At 37.8% G+C, this 16039-nt stretch overlaps 1 protein-coding gene and 1 long non-coding RNA gene across 2 annotated transcripts in view; one reads left to right on the forward strand and one right to left on the reverse strand.

The window, feature by feature from the left end:
- Positions 1-16039, forward strand: part of LOC103044887 (glutamate receptor ionotropic, kainate 2) — a 61670-nt gene that overhangs the window by 8423 nt on the left and 37208 nt on the right. The window lies entirely within an intron of this gene.
- On the reverse strand, positions 14893-15581 carry LOC125799135 (uncharacterized). Its single transcript, XR_007437960.1, has 2 exons — positions 15451-15581; positions 14893-15007 (listed from the first exon to the last, which is right to left on the reverse strand). It is a non-coding gene; the product is annotated as an uncharacterized LOC125799135 (long non-coding RNA).

Consider the following 16039-nt stretch of genomic DNA (forward strand, 5'->3'; position numbering starts at 1 on the left):
ATCTATTGTATCAAAGGCTGCGCTCAGATAAAAAAGTACCAGTAGGGAAACACAGCCTTGGTCGGCAGCTGTAAGTAGATCGTTTGTTATTTTAACTAAAGCTGTCTCAGTGCTGTGATGAGGCCTAAATCCAGATTGAAATTTTTCATAGATTTGGTTTCTTTGCAGGTAAGAGCAAAGTTGTTGAGCCACAGCTTTTTTTAAATCTTAGGAATAAATGGTAAGTTTGAAATAGGTCTATAGTTAGACAGTACACTTGGATCGTAAATGCATTAATGATTGAGGTTGTTATTTTACGCTTGCTGATACGGCGGGAGGGAGGAGGATATTTTCATTGAACTATATTATATAATTAAATAATAATCAGATATTGAGTCATGTTAAGAAAGAGTAACTATATTCTTAGCCTTGATACCCAGTGTCAAAACTAAGTCAAACATCGGTGAGTGGGGCCAGTAACATTTTGTTTGAAGCCTAGAGCATCTAAGACTGATTTAAACGCAACCTTTATTGGGTCCTGATTATTTTCAAAGTGAATATTAAAGCCTTAAACAATTACGACCTTATCAGAAAGAAGAGCTACTGTTGTTAGAAAGTCAGCAAATTCACTAATACAGTCTGAGTATGGTCCTGGAGGACGAGACAGTGTTATCAGCAGGAATGAATGCTGCGCTTTGGAAGCAGGAGACGGGCCTGCTACTTTAAAACTCAAATCCTTAGTTCTGAGTTATACCTGACACCTGTTGAATCATAACACCACCACCACGACCAGAGCTGTGTGTAATAGCTAAAAACTAGCTAAAAACTGGGGGGAGTAGACTCATTTAAAGCAATATATTCCTCAGGTTTAAAAATATTTACACAAAGCTGATCCAACTAATGAACTAACTGCCCTCTCTGACCCAACAGCGCGGATTACCCAGAACCAGCTTTAAACGCTGTAACACGTTTTACCAGTGTAGCTGAGACCAGTGACGGTGGCGTGTTGTCTGTTCTAAACGCTGCTCTATCGGTATGAGCTTTAATTATACTGATCCAACACCACCCTGGATATACTGACAGACCAGCTACACCAGCAAACTCAAAATACATCATTTACTGTTATCATCCAGCCTGTTTACTCCACAGCCTCTCTGGATTTTACAGTGGATCAGTAATATAGGTTATAGTGATTTATTCCCCAGCTGGCATTTTTAACGTTAAATAAACGTTGTATTAACGTAGATGTTATGGTTAAATCCACATTGAATCAACTGTTCATTTTGAAAAGTGAATCAACATTGATATAGCAAAGTTGATTCAATGTCATATCCTCAACCTATAATAAACCATAGCTCAATAAAATTAGAAATCCTATGTGTGTTAACAATAAACTCACATCACTGTAGTGAAGCTGAGTAGTAAACGAAAGTTACCCACCTCTACCAATCTGATTCAACATCTGATTTTTAAAAACACAAACAGTAAAACTATTACAACATGAACATTAGGGCTGCACGATATTGGAAAAAAATTACATTGCATTGTTTTTGTTTTCCGGCGATAATATCGCGATATTAAACAATGCAATGCGTGACGTCACCAGCCCCGCCCCAACCCTCACGTTGTCTCACAACAGACCCTATCCAGCCCGGGCCCGTTCTGCAGCGCGCTGTCTCAGGACAGACCTGCCCAAGCCCGACTCATAAACTGTCATTATGAGCCCGACCTGACCCATAAACTGGCTGTTTGAATGAGCGAAATCTGTTCAGAATAATGTTAATTAACACTGCAACACTGAAGGAGCATAGACCTATTATTTTAGAGAAATGTTTAAGAACAGCGCTGCAAGTCAAAAGTTCTTAGCTTTACTTTTAGTTTAATTTTTCAGAGAGCTTTATCAGAGTTTTAGAAGTTCACGGTGCATGACCTACTTACAGGTAACATTCTCACAGCTGCTTCCCAGTTGGACTTAAAACTGTGTGGAGTTTATTCTGGCAGGCAACTGAAGCGCGGCTACTCCACTGCGACCTCTCCGCGGAGCTCGCTGGGCTGGCGTGCCCCACGGAGAGGTCGCAGTGAAGTAGCCGGGATTTAGTCGTTTGCCGGGCCGGCGTGCTCCGCGGAGAGGTCGCAGTGAAGTTGCCGGACCGGCGAGCAACTGAAGCTCAACTAAGTTTGTTATGCAGTAAAAAATAAGATGCTTGGTGTTTGTGGCTTGTTGTTTTATTACATTAAGCCACGTTAAGATTCGTCCTTATAACAGGCGTTAGTGGAAAGTAAAACCCACATTAAGCATTAAGTCTTTTAGACTCTTCTTCAGTTAGTTTGGTTAGCTCTGTGGTTTTGGAGTAAAACTCTCCTGTTTTGCTGCTGCATCACTCAGCTCTCCTCAGTGAGGGCAGATAGTTAGTTGATAAGCTAGTTGTTAGTTGATTAGTTGGATCAGTATAAACCAGTGACCGTAAACCGCAAACAGGGACAGGTTGGATTGGTTCTGTTCTCTCTGCAATTTGTGGATTAATAACATGTTCACATCTTAATGTAATATTACTCTCACATTACCTAACAGTGGAGTTACTGAAATGCGCTGCGTGCAGTTTTTTCCGATCCTTTTGTCTGGAGGTACAAACCATACTGTAAATGGAGATCAGCACATTACCTATCCTTCACACACTTTACTATTCTTCACACTTTACTGTTAGTTAAAAGTCTGCCCAGCTTAACAACAATTCTTATGACAATTCAGCTTCAAATCACTCATACACTGGGGGCCTGGATAGAGGACAATTTGTTTCTGTTCTTTTTTAAGGTAATTTAATTGATGCTTTTTACTTCATTTACTTTGCACAATAATTTTGCTGTGAATTTTGTTGGTTAAATAAAACAGATTGAGCCTGCTCTCTGATTTACTATTCTAAGCAGAATACTATAAAATTATATAGAGAAAGAAAATGCTATAGAAAGAACAGTATAGCACACAAACAACACCGAGCCAACAGCTCAGAAAACCAGTAGTGAAGAAGTGGTCAGTGGTAAAAGTGGACTTATTATAAAGTGAATTCTTTTTGAATATATACATAAATGTTCACCTAACTCAAAATATTAAGTAATGGAAATATCCAATTTTATGTAAAATAAACTTAATTTATGCGAGTACATGCAAATGGTGGGTCTGTGTTACTGCAACACTGATAGCATATGATATGAAGATATTCCAGCTTTCCTCTTTTACACACATGAATCTGTACCTTGTATAACCAGACTCCACTGATAGAGAGTGAAGAGAGAATTACAGCGCATGTGCAGTGCTGCAGGTTTCAGATCTGAATAGTGCTGCCGTTGCTCTGGTTGCTCTGTATGCTTCCTTACGCATCCCAGCGGGGTGTTCCTGAGATGAGCTGTTGCTGAGTGTGAAGAGTTATCCAAAATGCCTTAGTGGCAAATCAGGCAATTTTCCCAGTGGGCTACTTAGGTTTTAGCTGACTGCTTTGTTTCTCACTAAAATGTAGCCCATTTGTAAAAGGATTACTTTTGTTATAGGTTTGCACAATTAATAAATGAAACTAAACTGATTAAAATAATCTCAATGTATTGTCAGAGATTCCCTGTCTGTTCAATGTGGATGTCTTCTTTGCATTCTACTCGTGCTTTATCTAACATGAAACACTCCTTAATTGACATATTGTTGCAAATATGCAACAATAATTACAGATAAATTATAATTACAATAATTACAGATAAAACTCATTTAATGTGTTTATTTATGCCGAAGCTTAACCTAAGAATAACATACAATTAATTAATTACGATACTGTAGTGATTATTTGTAATAACCGTATGTACTTTACATGCTTGGAGATTTTAGTTGCCACTGAAGTAATGTAGTATATAAGCTAGCCATACACTTAATTGTATTAAATAGTAATATACTGGCAGCAGAAACACTGCAAAGTTACTGCATTCCAGTTCTCAGCCATCATAAAGTCATGCTGTACAGCAAAGGAAATGGTAACTTGCACTTATGGTCTACAACACTCCACTCAGGACGCTAACCACTATCTAAAATAAAACTGAATTATGGATGTATCCCTGATAGGTAAGAGTCTACACTGATGGTGATTTAGAGGTGGCTGGACACACCAATAATGTAAAGAAAGAATATCAGGGGCCAATAGGATAGATGTCAATTGTGTAACCTACTAAAGGCCCTATCGTGCACCCTGCACAAGGCACGTCACAATGCTTGTTGCTATCTTACACCCTGTCAACAGTCTATTTTTACACCTTGCACACACGTCGTTAAAATAGCATCAGAGTCTACGCCGATTAGTTTTGGTGGTTTGGAAGAGACGTGTTTCTGTCTTGGAAAAGGGAAATACAGGTGGACCACTGACTGATTAAAACCCTGTCTTATGTGAGCCATGCAGGAGCACCGAACATGTTATGTGCGCTACACCCACACTCATTACACACACAGATGCGCTGCCGCATGCAAATCAAGCTTTTACATATACAATAAACAGAATGAAGAATAAAATAACATTCTCTGCTAAGACACACAAACAGTGAGGCTCTGTTAAGATATCAACACGCCAAAGTCAGAGCGCACCTGCATCTTAAATAACTAGTGTTTCCCCCTTTTGCTGAAATAACACCAGTGAGACGCTTCTTGTAGCCATCTACCAATCTCTGATATTGATCTGAAGAACGTTTGCCCCACTCCTCAACACAGAATTCTTTCAGCTGTGAGATGTTTGAGGGACTTCTTGCATGTACAGCTTGTTTTAAATCGCAGCATCTCAACTGGATTGAGATCTGGACTTTGACTTGGCCATTCCAGGACTCTCCACTTCTTAGTTTTCGGCCAGTCCTTGGTGGATTTACTGGTGTGTTTTGGGTCATTGTTATGTTGCAGGGTCCAGTTCCGCTTCAGCGTAAACATTTTTTTTTACAGATGGTATTGCATTTTCCTCAAGCACCCTCTGATACACAGCAGAATTCATGGTGAATTATATGATGGTGAGCTGGCCAGGTCCTGCTGCAGCAAAGCATTCCCAAACCGTGATACTTCCACCTCTATGCTTCACAGCTGGAATCTTGGAATGCTGTATTTGGTTTACAACAAACTTCTGTTCTGGTGTCCAAATAATTAAACTTTAGACTCATCTGTCCAAAGAACATTATTCCAGAAGTCCTGGTCTTTGTCTGCATTCTCTCTGGCAAACTTCAGTCTGGCCTTAATGTTTTCCTTAGAGATCAATGGTTCCTTCTTGCACACCTCCCATAAAAAAAAAAAACTTGTGTATTCTCTTTCTGATAGTTGAGTCATGCACAAATTTTAGGATTGTTCATGACTTCTTTTAGCATCTTACGGTCTACCTTTACCAGACTCATACGCAGCCACAATCTTGTTTCTGAGGGCCTAAGGCAGCTCTTTGGATCTCACCATGGTGCTCACTTTTACTCCAAAAGTCAGGGACACACCAAACTACATTTCTGAGGTTTAAATGGGGCAAGTCTCATTTAAAATGAGGGGTAATGATGTTCTGACCATACAGCATGAATACAAATGCCACAATTAACTACCTCATGTCCCAAACCTCAAATACAATATATAACTACTGCTTCTGCAACAATAGCAGGTGTAAAGCTTAGCTTTAGACTTAAGCAGGTGCTGTCAGTGAAATGGACATGTAAAAAGGAGTGTTTGGACTGAGAGAGAGAGAGAGAAAGAAAGAAAGAAAGAAAGAAAGAAAGAAAGAAAGAAAGAAAGAAAGAAAGAAAGAAAGAGAATATGTCTGGTTGAGGGTAAAGTAACAGTTAGTCCAGGCAAAGTTTTAGTAAAACCAGGACAAGGGACAGAAAGAGAACACAAGTTTGAAAAGTATCTCTATTCATTACTCTGTAGGTAGAAGTTTAGATACTAGGGTATTAACTTAAGTATCAACTTTTACTCAATTAAAATTGTAAAAGTACTGGTTTCAAAACTACAAAATATAAAAGCAAAAGTAATGAAAGAAAAAAGCTTAGTGTGCAGGTGTGATAGATAGTATGATAGTAGTTGGAATAGTAAAAATAATTACTCCAGTAAAGTATAGATAACCTACATTTTTACTTAAGTAATGTAACAGTAAGTATTTATTCTTTGTTATTTGACACCTCTGGAAATAAGTAGTTGTTCCAGGATAGGAATGAATACCAACATGTCATGAGGGCAGATGCTCCACTGCTCCAGGGAAGTCACTGTCAGGGCAGATGTAACCAGGCCTGAAGACAAGGCCGTGTTCATCCTGTAGAATCAGCTAAAGGTTGAGAGAGACTACTACATCACTGTTCAGATTTCAACCAAAGGCAGCCCAAGAGGTTGAAATACCCCTAATGGATCTGACCCAGACTGGTGGCTCTCTGTTCTTATGGCCAGGGGCGTGGTATTACATGTGATATTGTTGGTATTCTGGTTTCAGTATCTGCTATTCATGTGGATTGTCTCCCACTAAATCCATAAAAATGTACTTACCCCAGCAGTATAAATAATTGCTTTAGTTGTGAATCTGTTTTCTGGTGTTTAAACAGGGCCAGTGTTGTACTTTAAGAAGTCATCTGTTTAGCACTAGCATGAAGAAACATGGAGCTACAGTGAAGCTGCTTTAAGGTAACCAACCCGAGCCGTATTATGTATTAGCATGCACCACACACGAGAGAGAGAGAGAGAGAGAGAGAGAGAGAGAGACGCATGTATTAGGTGGGTCATGCTTAAAGGACCCAGTCTGACGAAGTTTGAAGCTTCCTGTGAGATTTATTATTCAGAGATTTAAGATTAACAGCATCCTAACATAGAATTTATTTGTTCATTTTGTTTGTTCATTTTATATTCATGAACATTTTTTATTTTTATTATTTTTATTAGAGCAGAGGAAAGTCATTGTAAATGATGTTTCTGTTGTTGGTCTATGTGGGTTTAATAATTGTGCAGCGCGTAGCCATATTACTGATTTTTGTGTTTTTGCACTTTTGCAGCTTCATTATGGCAATACATGGCAGACACTATTTAAGATGCGTTTGTTAGCAGGAATAATCTTGTTTTTTTTTTTACACCGTCAAGAAATAATACTTATCGCCAGGGGCAGATCTAGCCATTTTAGGGCCCTAGGCAAAATATAAACAAGGGGCCCTCATTCTTGAAACACACACATAAACCAAATAACTAGAGATGGAACGATCGATCGGCAGTGTATCGGTATCGGCCGATTTTCAGCCAAAATACGGTATCGGCGATCGGCAGATATTCTTCTGATATTAGCCGATTTGATTCAGGAGTTTAGGGTTAAGCAGGTAATTAGAGCTGTGTGTGGATGAAACCGGAGAAACTGCTCGCTTACAGGAAGCTGCAGTTCCTCATCCAACCACTAGTCAGAGCTGCAGCAGCAGCAGCACAAGCCCTGCTGTCTTTACTCAGTCAGAGCTACAGCCCAGCCACGGGCTACAGACTCAGCCAGTCAGTCTGGAGCGTTTTTTTTTTTTCAGTTTTCTTAAGTTCTTCTGTGTTGGACATAACGGTTTTAACCCCACTATCCGGATAATACAGCTCTCTACAGTTCATCTTTCAGCCCAAGCGGCTAACAGCAGCAGTTTAGAGCAGCCGTCACGGAGTCCCTGCTGGGATTATATTATAAACAGGTCAGTTAGCGCGCTGCTAACCTCAGGATGTTTATAACTACGGAGTTTAGTGAACACACCACGGCTGCAAGGTTAGACTGTTGAAGGCTACTGAAGACTATTAAAGGCTATTGGAGGTTATTGAAAGGGTTATTGGGGGCAGAAATCAGTAAAGGCTGGTTAGATAAGTGATTCATGTCCTCAGCCTTTGCTGCGGTGAAACTGTGACTAGCGCTGTCACAGTGATGTTTATTAACGTCATTAAACAGATTTTGTCAGGTATTGTCTTATAAATATTTACTCATAACGTATATCTCTCCTAAAAGAGTGGTCAGTAGCACTGGTGTTTATTTACGAGCAGTGTAAATTACCAGTATTTGCTTTGGCATGGATGTAATTAGGGGAATCAAACCAGGTTTGTCTGACACCTGTGTGGCATTAATGTGGCATTTGGCCCCACCCAATATTTCTTCATTTTCTCTGTGACAGCTGTCACTCTAGTCGCGCACAGTTCCCGCTGTTTTGGTTTAAAGTCACGTCGTGTCGCACATTGCTACGTCATCATATTATGGACTAGTTCAATGCAAGTAACGGAGGGGGGTATGTGTGTTTGGACAATTAGTATTTAGAAATTGATTCGGTATTCTACTGATATTTCTGTTGTTTTTTTAATAGAAATATGTTTTTTCTTTACTTTACATAAGTAACAAATTAACATTGTTTTTGGTGTATTTACTGTAGCTGGGATGGTCAGATTTGGGGGCCCCTATGGAGGAAAGATTTGTTCGAGGCCCTAGGCAAATGCCTAGCTTTGCCTAATTAAAGAACCGCCTCTGCTTACCGCATTTAGATGGTTCCTCAAGCTTGATGTGCCACCATGATATGCTAGTTGAATATCACACATTTGGCACACTGCTTTTGTCTTGTCTACACTCAGTTTGAAATGCTTTCAAACTGCTGAGCTTCTCTACATTTTGCGTCTCTTTTACCGCTATTAACCTCAACGGATGTGTGATGTTAGCGCAAGGTGGAGCTAAGAAAAAAAAACGAATATTCGAATACCAAAATTAAAAACTAAATACCTACTCAACGAGCGAATATCCGCATACTCGAATATTCGGGTCCAGCTCTAAAAAGCAGTGAGAATAGCAAAAACAATTGCAGATACGCATAAAGAAATAAATTCAGTTAAAAAGAGTTAAACAAATGTTTTCACATTTTTTTAACTATGTAATTTGTTTTCCTGTGGATGCTGTTAATTAACAAGCATTTTGTGAATGTGAATAAAATTATGTTCCTCAACATAAAATTGCATAGACAATGTAAATCCCACCATCTACAATACATAACATCATTAAAAAAACAACAGTTAGTACTGGATGTATGTAATCTTTGGGTGCTCACTGCACAGTTCAAAAAGCCATGTTTTGAATTTGATGAAAATATTGTGTACATGAAAAGCAATATTTTCCCCAATACTGAAACAAACTGAAGTATAGTACTTATACCTATTCATTCAGAATATAAAAGGAAAGTAAACACAATTGAACTGTTTTACAATTTATTTTTATAATCCTATTATGCTACCTAATCACGCCCTTACTCATGTAATCTAATGCATATGATGTAAACTAATTTAATCCACATTGTCTGTAATATTATATCAACAGAATATAGTATCATGATATTAACAACGTGTTATCTACTGTTACTTTGTGAACTCATTTACTTTAATTTTTTGTATTAAAATGGACCTGCACATGGACACACACACACACACACCTGTCAGTTCTGTTTGGTAAACATGCCTAATGTTCACCATGGCAACTCTCAGTATGATGGAAAAGGGATCTTGAAAGGCTAATAATTATCTCGAGAGCCTGAGAGAACATGCTTCATATTCTCCATTCTCCCATATTACTCTCCCTCTCTTCCTTTGTTTCTGTTTTCTCTGTCTTTATGTTTGTCTCTCTTCCTTTCTATCTCTCATATATATGTAGATATAGATATAAGGATATTAAGCTATTAATGCTGTATATGATGTTAATGTTGACAAATCAGTCCTGTCAACATTATCGTCTTTGAGTTCACTAAAAACATGTACATGTTTACATGGGCAATTTTGGAAATGACTAATTTAAATGGGGGGGGGGGGGGGGGTTTACATGTTTGTGGGTTTGGAGATAATAAACTTTCTGATTTCTGACTGTGATGAAAGAACTTTTCAGCAGGATGGAGGAGTGGGGAGATGTGAAGCACAGTTCAGTAAATCAGTTTAGTACAAGAGCAGCCCAGTAGAATTTACATTGTCCTAGACATCAACAAACATACATAGTCTGATGGGGAGTGATTATGGTGTGGGCAGTATTAGTCCGGATGGTGGATTATGGTCAAGGCTGGTTAATGCTACATCAGTGTAGAGAGACTCATGTTTCATTGCAGCTACATCTCTAGCTCCGTCATTCTCCACAGACCAGTACATTGCTGTAGATATAAATACAGCCCTCAGTATTGTGCTGCACAGTACAGTACATTATAGTAGCAGTGAGAAGATATCACAGAATCCCCCTGCACCTATTCATAGTGCATCTGTTTAACACTGTCTGGTGCTTACTATAGTGTAGCAGCAGATTCAGATTAGACTGGTATCTCCCCAGCATCCTGAAAACAGAAAAAGGTGGCCCAGATCTCATCCATGTTGGTTGTTTGTTCTTTTCATCAACTTCGTCCTTTTAAATGAACAGGTTAAATAAAACAATCAATCTATTGAAACTAATACAAATAAATAACAAATAACTTACATTAGTGGATTTTAAAGTAGAGCAGCCATTGTCTGCCAGTTGTAGTAGTGCAGCCAGCATCACTAGGTCCTTGTGTCCAGCGTACGATAAATATATCTGCACGTATCGGTTTGAAATATCGGTGCATATTCAGAAGGTGGCACAACTATCCCTCTTCCTTATCCTTTTTAACTTGACCTTGTCCTGGCCACACTGGCTGTTTCTCAGCTAAGACCACATCCAGCTGTGGTAGGCTAACCTACCACAACCTGTTATTTATTAGTAATAATCTATTATTATTATTAATAATCTGTACATTCAAAATTCTGTATTAGTTCTAGTAGCTGTACACCTGCTATTGTTGCAGAAGTAGCTATTTTATACTGTATTTAACATTGAATGAAATTTAATCTGTATTTAAAAATCTGAATTGTGTTAGTGGGATAAAACATAGTTGAATGCATATTGTGTCATACTAACATGACTTGTATCAATTGTATAGACCACAACAGACAGATGTTGTGTTAAGTGTATTTAGAGTTTTGAAAATGTAAATAAAGATCAGATAAAAGCATAAAAGCAGATAAAAACTGTAAATAAAGTCTCATTGTGTTGAACTTCTTACATTAAAACACATTATTAAAAGTTTTAGTATTAAGAAGAACATATGCTATTAATTACAATTAATCACAGCAAATTCTGTGATTAATTCATTCTATTTTATTGATAACAAACTTAAAAGATATATGTGATGTTCCTACTTTTACATAATTTGTATATCCAGTATCAAAATATATCAATAACAATTATTTGTAGAATAATATTTTTCTTTCTAACCATGTTGAGTTCAATACAAAATAATTTACTTTCTCAAATGCTTGCAGGTTAAAAGTAATCAAACCTACACAGACGAATATCTCCTGATCACCCAGTTAAACTGCTGTTGTTAGATCTTGCAGTGCGATTAGCAACAAACCAAAGTACAGCAGTCTTTTCCTCTTTCCTCCTGTACTGTCCCCCACAGACACTCGTGTGGAACAGCTGTGCAGAAGGAACCGTTCCTTCTCTGATAGTTACATCTCTTCTGTAAATCATCTGAGGCCTGACGCAGAGAAGGAGCCTGTTAATCTCTGATAGTTATCTACTCCTACTTAATAGGACCATCTTCTTTGTGCCCGTGCTGTGGACACTCATCCCCAGATGGATGAAAGATGTAAAAGCCTCTCACTCTCTAGAGACTTGACCTTTATGCTGTAAGTTAAATACAGCTAAAACCATGAACAGTTTTTGCAGCAGAAAAAGAGGATTATGGTAGGACAGCTTCTGCAGGACAGGAAAGAATGACACAAGGAGAGAAAGAGAGAGAGAAAGAGAGAGAGAGAGAATTGCATAAATATATTATGAATGTATTCTTTGATGATAAGATAAGCTGAATCTATGCTTTGCTTTTGATGAGAGCATCAATGAATGTGTTTACGGAGAGCACAAATGTGTAAAGATAAAACAATGGACATTATCTTACTAATTACACACACACATAAAATATTCATTATGCATGCTTGACTTAACTGTAGCTATATTAATACCTTTTCACTTATAGTTTTTGTTATTTCATTTATTTTAATTAACCATAATAACCTTGCTCCAGAGTAGAGGTTAGATCGAGCCCAAAAAATCCGACCTGACCCAGCCCGAGCCCGTGCACGTTCTGCCCCCCCCCCAATAAACTGTCTATTTTCGGGCTGTTTGAATGAACGAAATATGATCAGAATTATGTTAATTAACACCATCAAAGTTTTAGAACAGCTTTGTTTACCCTAGTTACATGTAAAAATCCATCTTGCGGTTTTGTTCCAACTGCTGGCTCTGTTGCGCTGGATTTTTGACGTTCTGGACCTGGACTACCCAACTACCCAAGGATCTCCAGTGGATTTGGCATTTTACAGAGACTCTTTAGACTAGATCAGATCATTACACATGCTGTAAAGTAATATTTGACACTGCAAAGACTGTTGTTAGTGTAAAAATCATCTCTAAAAGTAATTGGGGGCTCTAGAGTGCAGTTGCAGCATCCAGCACAAGAGGACATGGTGTAGTCAACCAGTAGTCTCTCTACTGCAGGGACTTATCATTGTGTTAACTCCCCTGGAAAGACATTACGAGGGCAACTCATGCTTTTTATCAATAAGAGGAAACTGTCGGGAATGTTGTGAGGTCAAATATAGAGCAGCACGTTACTTTTACTCCACTGCAGAGGATAAATTAGGGAACTTACCCCGATTCTCCTGCTTGTAAGGAACCCTTTACAGCATTGCATAAAAGAGAAACTTCATGATTTCTGACATGAAGGAGATACCTATTCAGCACTGCATCCCATTTTCTCTACTGGAAATTGCACCTACAAATAAGAAGAGAAACAGAGAGATTTCTATTGGAAAATTTATTTTTCACAGTTAAATCTTGCACTCTCAGAAATGTCAGTCTGCTCTGTTAACACTGCATCATTAGCGCATTTACACTTTTGGAACACCACATTAACACATTTAATGTCAGCCCTGTGATCTGAAACAAACTGTAAAATGATCTGATTAAGAGAAAACAGTGGTGTATTACTGGGTGTAAAGCTGAATTTTTACCTTAAAATATCAGCTTCAGGGTCACTGTGATGCTCCACTGACCTGTAATAGGAAGACTGTCGTCTCTGTCATGGCTATTTCGGACTCCACCCTGCCAACTGCACTTAGTAAAGCAGGCAGGACAGCACTAACAATAATTGCTACATGATATATTATTTGAAACTAATGTGTAAAATCTGTGTAATTTTGTGTTGCCCTAGTGTCTCTCAGCTTGCCTACAAATGCTGTGTAGAGCGTGTTCTTTTGTGTGTCTGTGGTTATTACACTTTCTGACTTTAGAGGGAGCACACAGTAAAATTACCAGTGTTAAATCAACACGGTTAGTGTTCAATTTTACACTAATTTACTCACATCCTGAATAATTCATAACCTGCTGTCTTATTAGCCATTGCTTTTCTGTTTTTCTCAGTCCATTGGTTTTCATTATGTTATTTTGTTAGTTGGGATGGGTTCTTCTCAATGTGAGGGACTTTTTTCTTGCCTCTGTTACCATTGTTATTTTCGTGCTAATTCTTAAGAGGCTTGGATCCGTATCCCTGTAAACATTTGTTGTAAAATGCACTATACAAATAAAATGTAATTTAATTAAGTTTACTTTAATTGCAGACAAATATTTGTCTGGTCTATTCCTGCATTTCGGGTCTGCAACACATTCCAAAAAAAAGGAACAATAAAGCAATAATTATTTAACAATTATAATGCTGTTTTTTATTCTCCCCACATGTAAGAGAACATCATCTCTGTTCAGCAGGACAGTAATGGCTGAACCCAAAATGGGTCTAAGTGAGGGTCTAATCATGAATCTGTGGTTCAGTTTGAAAATTTGTGTAACACTTTACAGTAAAAGTCACAATAACAGTACAGTAACATTAACACACATCGTTAAATGGTTAAGTAATGGTTTACCTAAATATTGACATTAAGACATTAACATTACTAAATTTAAATGCTTAAGAATGCTGTAAATAATAATGTATTGAGACATTAGTTAAAAAAAAAAAGATCACTAATGTCATATTGTAAGATGTTACCAGTGTCATTTACCATAAAGGCGTATTGGCATCTGTGTGTTTCAAAAAAGTGTCAAATCTGATGATTTGTATAGTATAATTTCTCAAATTACTGAATATTTATGAATGTAGAACTGGAACAGTAACATATGCTGGAGTAGGGATGTCCCGATCCAGCTTTTTGAACTTCCGATCCGATACCGATATTTATTTGCACTTTCGATCCGATACCGATATGTATTAAAGTTTAAAGTTATTTAACCAACTTACTTTGTTGTCAAACTCATGTTGAAAAGCATTTTACTCTTGATAACAAATAGCCAGCTGAATAAGGTGTGTTTGAATAATACACAATGGTTGGTAAGGAGAAACTGACCTGTTTATTTAGCAATTAATAAACTCACAATAGACAAAATAATAAATAACAAACAGAAATGCCATCAGTAAACCAATGCTTAAAAAGCCATAAGTGCAAATAATATTGAAAATTGTATTAAAATAGCAAAACACACAACCTGAGTAGAAAATATGATGGGGAGATTACTTTTTTACAAAGATGAGCATTTCAATATGCTCAGGTGTCAGCCAGCTCCTGTGTTAGTAATGTAACCATAATATAATAAATATTTTGTATAAGCCATCAAAGCTAAATTATCAAACTAAGCTACGTTTCACACAGTTTTACCTTTTAGTTGCATAAATAAGAAACATAACATGTTTCATAAACTTCTTCTTTTGCAAATAATTGTGAAATTTACCCATACCCACTAGTTGAGATGAGATACTACAATAAGCATAATGACACTAAAAACACAACAAGCAAAAATATTAATGTTAAGAGAGAGAAAACTTTATTAAATTCAAAGAAACTCTTCATAAAGGGAGCTATCGCTGCCTCCAGCCGGTCTGACCAGAGTTCATCTTTCCTGGCCCGCGTTCATCCCTGTGAACAAAATAATCTGAATTAGTAACAGAGCTAGGAGCGCATAATTCCACTATTTACTCATGAAATCACTGAGTTACAGGTTACTCTACAGTTATTCCCTCCAACAATTAAACTATTTACACATTAAATCACTCAGTTATACGTAACAGTTACTTAGAACAGTTAAACGTTTTATACTGGACGGCCGGGTTATCTTTGTTTCCTATCGGGGTTTCTTCAGCGCTGCAGCCATGTTTGGTACTCTGTAGCTCGGCTAGATCCGTGTTAGCTTACCTGGTAAATTAGCGTGATACGCTAACGGTAGCTTCACACGGTCAGGTCTTACATTAAATAAAGTACAGGCGAAAACAACACTGGAAAACAACTTAAAACAGTCTAAAATATACTAGTCTGATAAACACACGCAGCGGTGAGTGGAAATACAGGAGAAAATTACTTACATTTGTAGAGAAACTCCAGGCTCCGTCCGCCATGTATTTAAATCTGAGCGCTGGAACGCTGAGCTGGTGAAATTCACCGGACTGGATTTTACTCTCACTGGCGAAAACACAGCAAAACTGGAATGGATTATCTAAATGGGTGCGCTGGAAAACCCGGATCCAAAAAACTGGATCGGGAGTCTGGATCGGCATTTTCTCGTGCCTGCCGATCCTAGACCGATACGCATTTTTTGCAAATATCGGCGGCCGATCCGATCCAAATATCGGATCGGGACAAGCCTATGCTGGAGTACATGTCAAAAAAAGAATATCATAACTGACATCTAAAATTGTGTACATCTCAGGTTCAGATCACTAAAATGATTTGACTAATGCTTCTGCCAGGATGCCAGAAATGATGTTTTGATAATAATGTAATCATGTAAATCCGTGTATCATTCGTTCATTTGATATTCAATTGAGAATCAAAATCGGAAAATTAAAAAACCAATTCGTTTTTTCGTTTTTTCGTTTTTGAATATAATACCAAAAAACGAATAACGGCTTGTATTTTGTATTTTTATTTGGTTATCCAAACAAAAATTGGAAA

The sequence above is a fragment of the Astyanax mexicanus genome, chromosome 2 (genome assembly GCF_023375975.1).
Source record: "Astyanax mexicanus isolate ESR-SI-001 chromosome 2, AstMex3_surface, whole genome shotgun sequence".
Lineage (NCBI taxonomy): Eukaryota > Metazoa > Chordata > Actinopteri > Characiformes > Acestrorhamphidae > Astyanax > Astyanax mexicanus.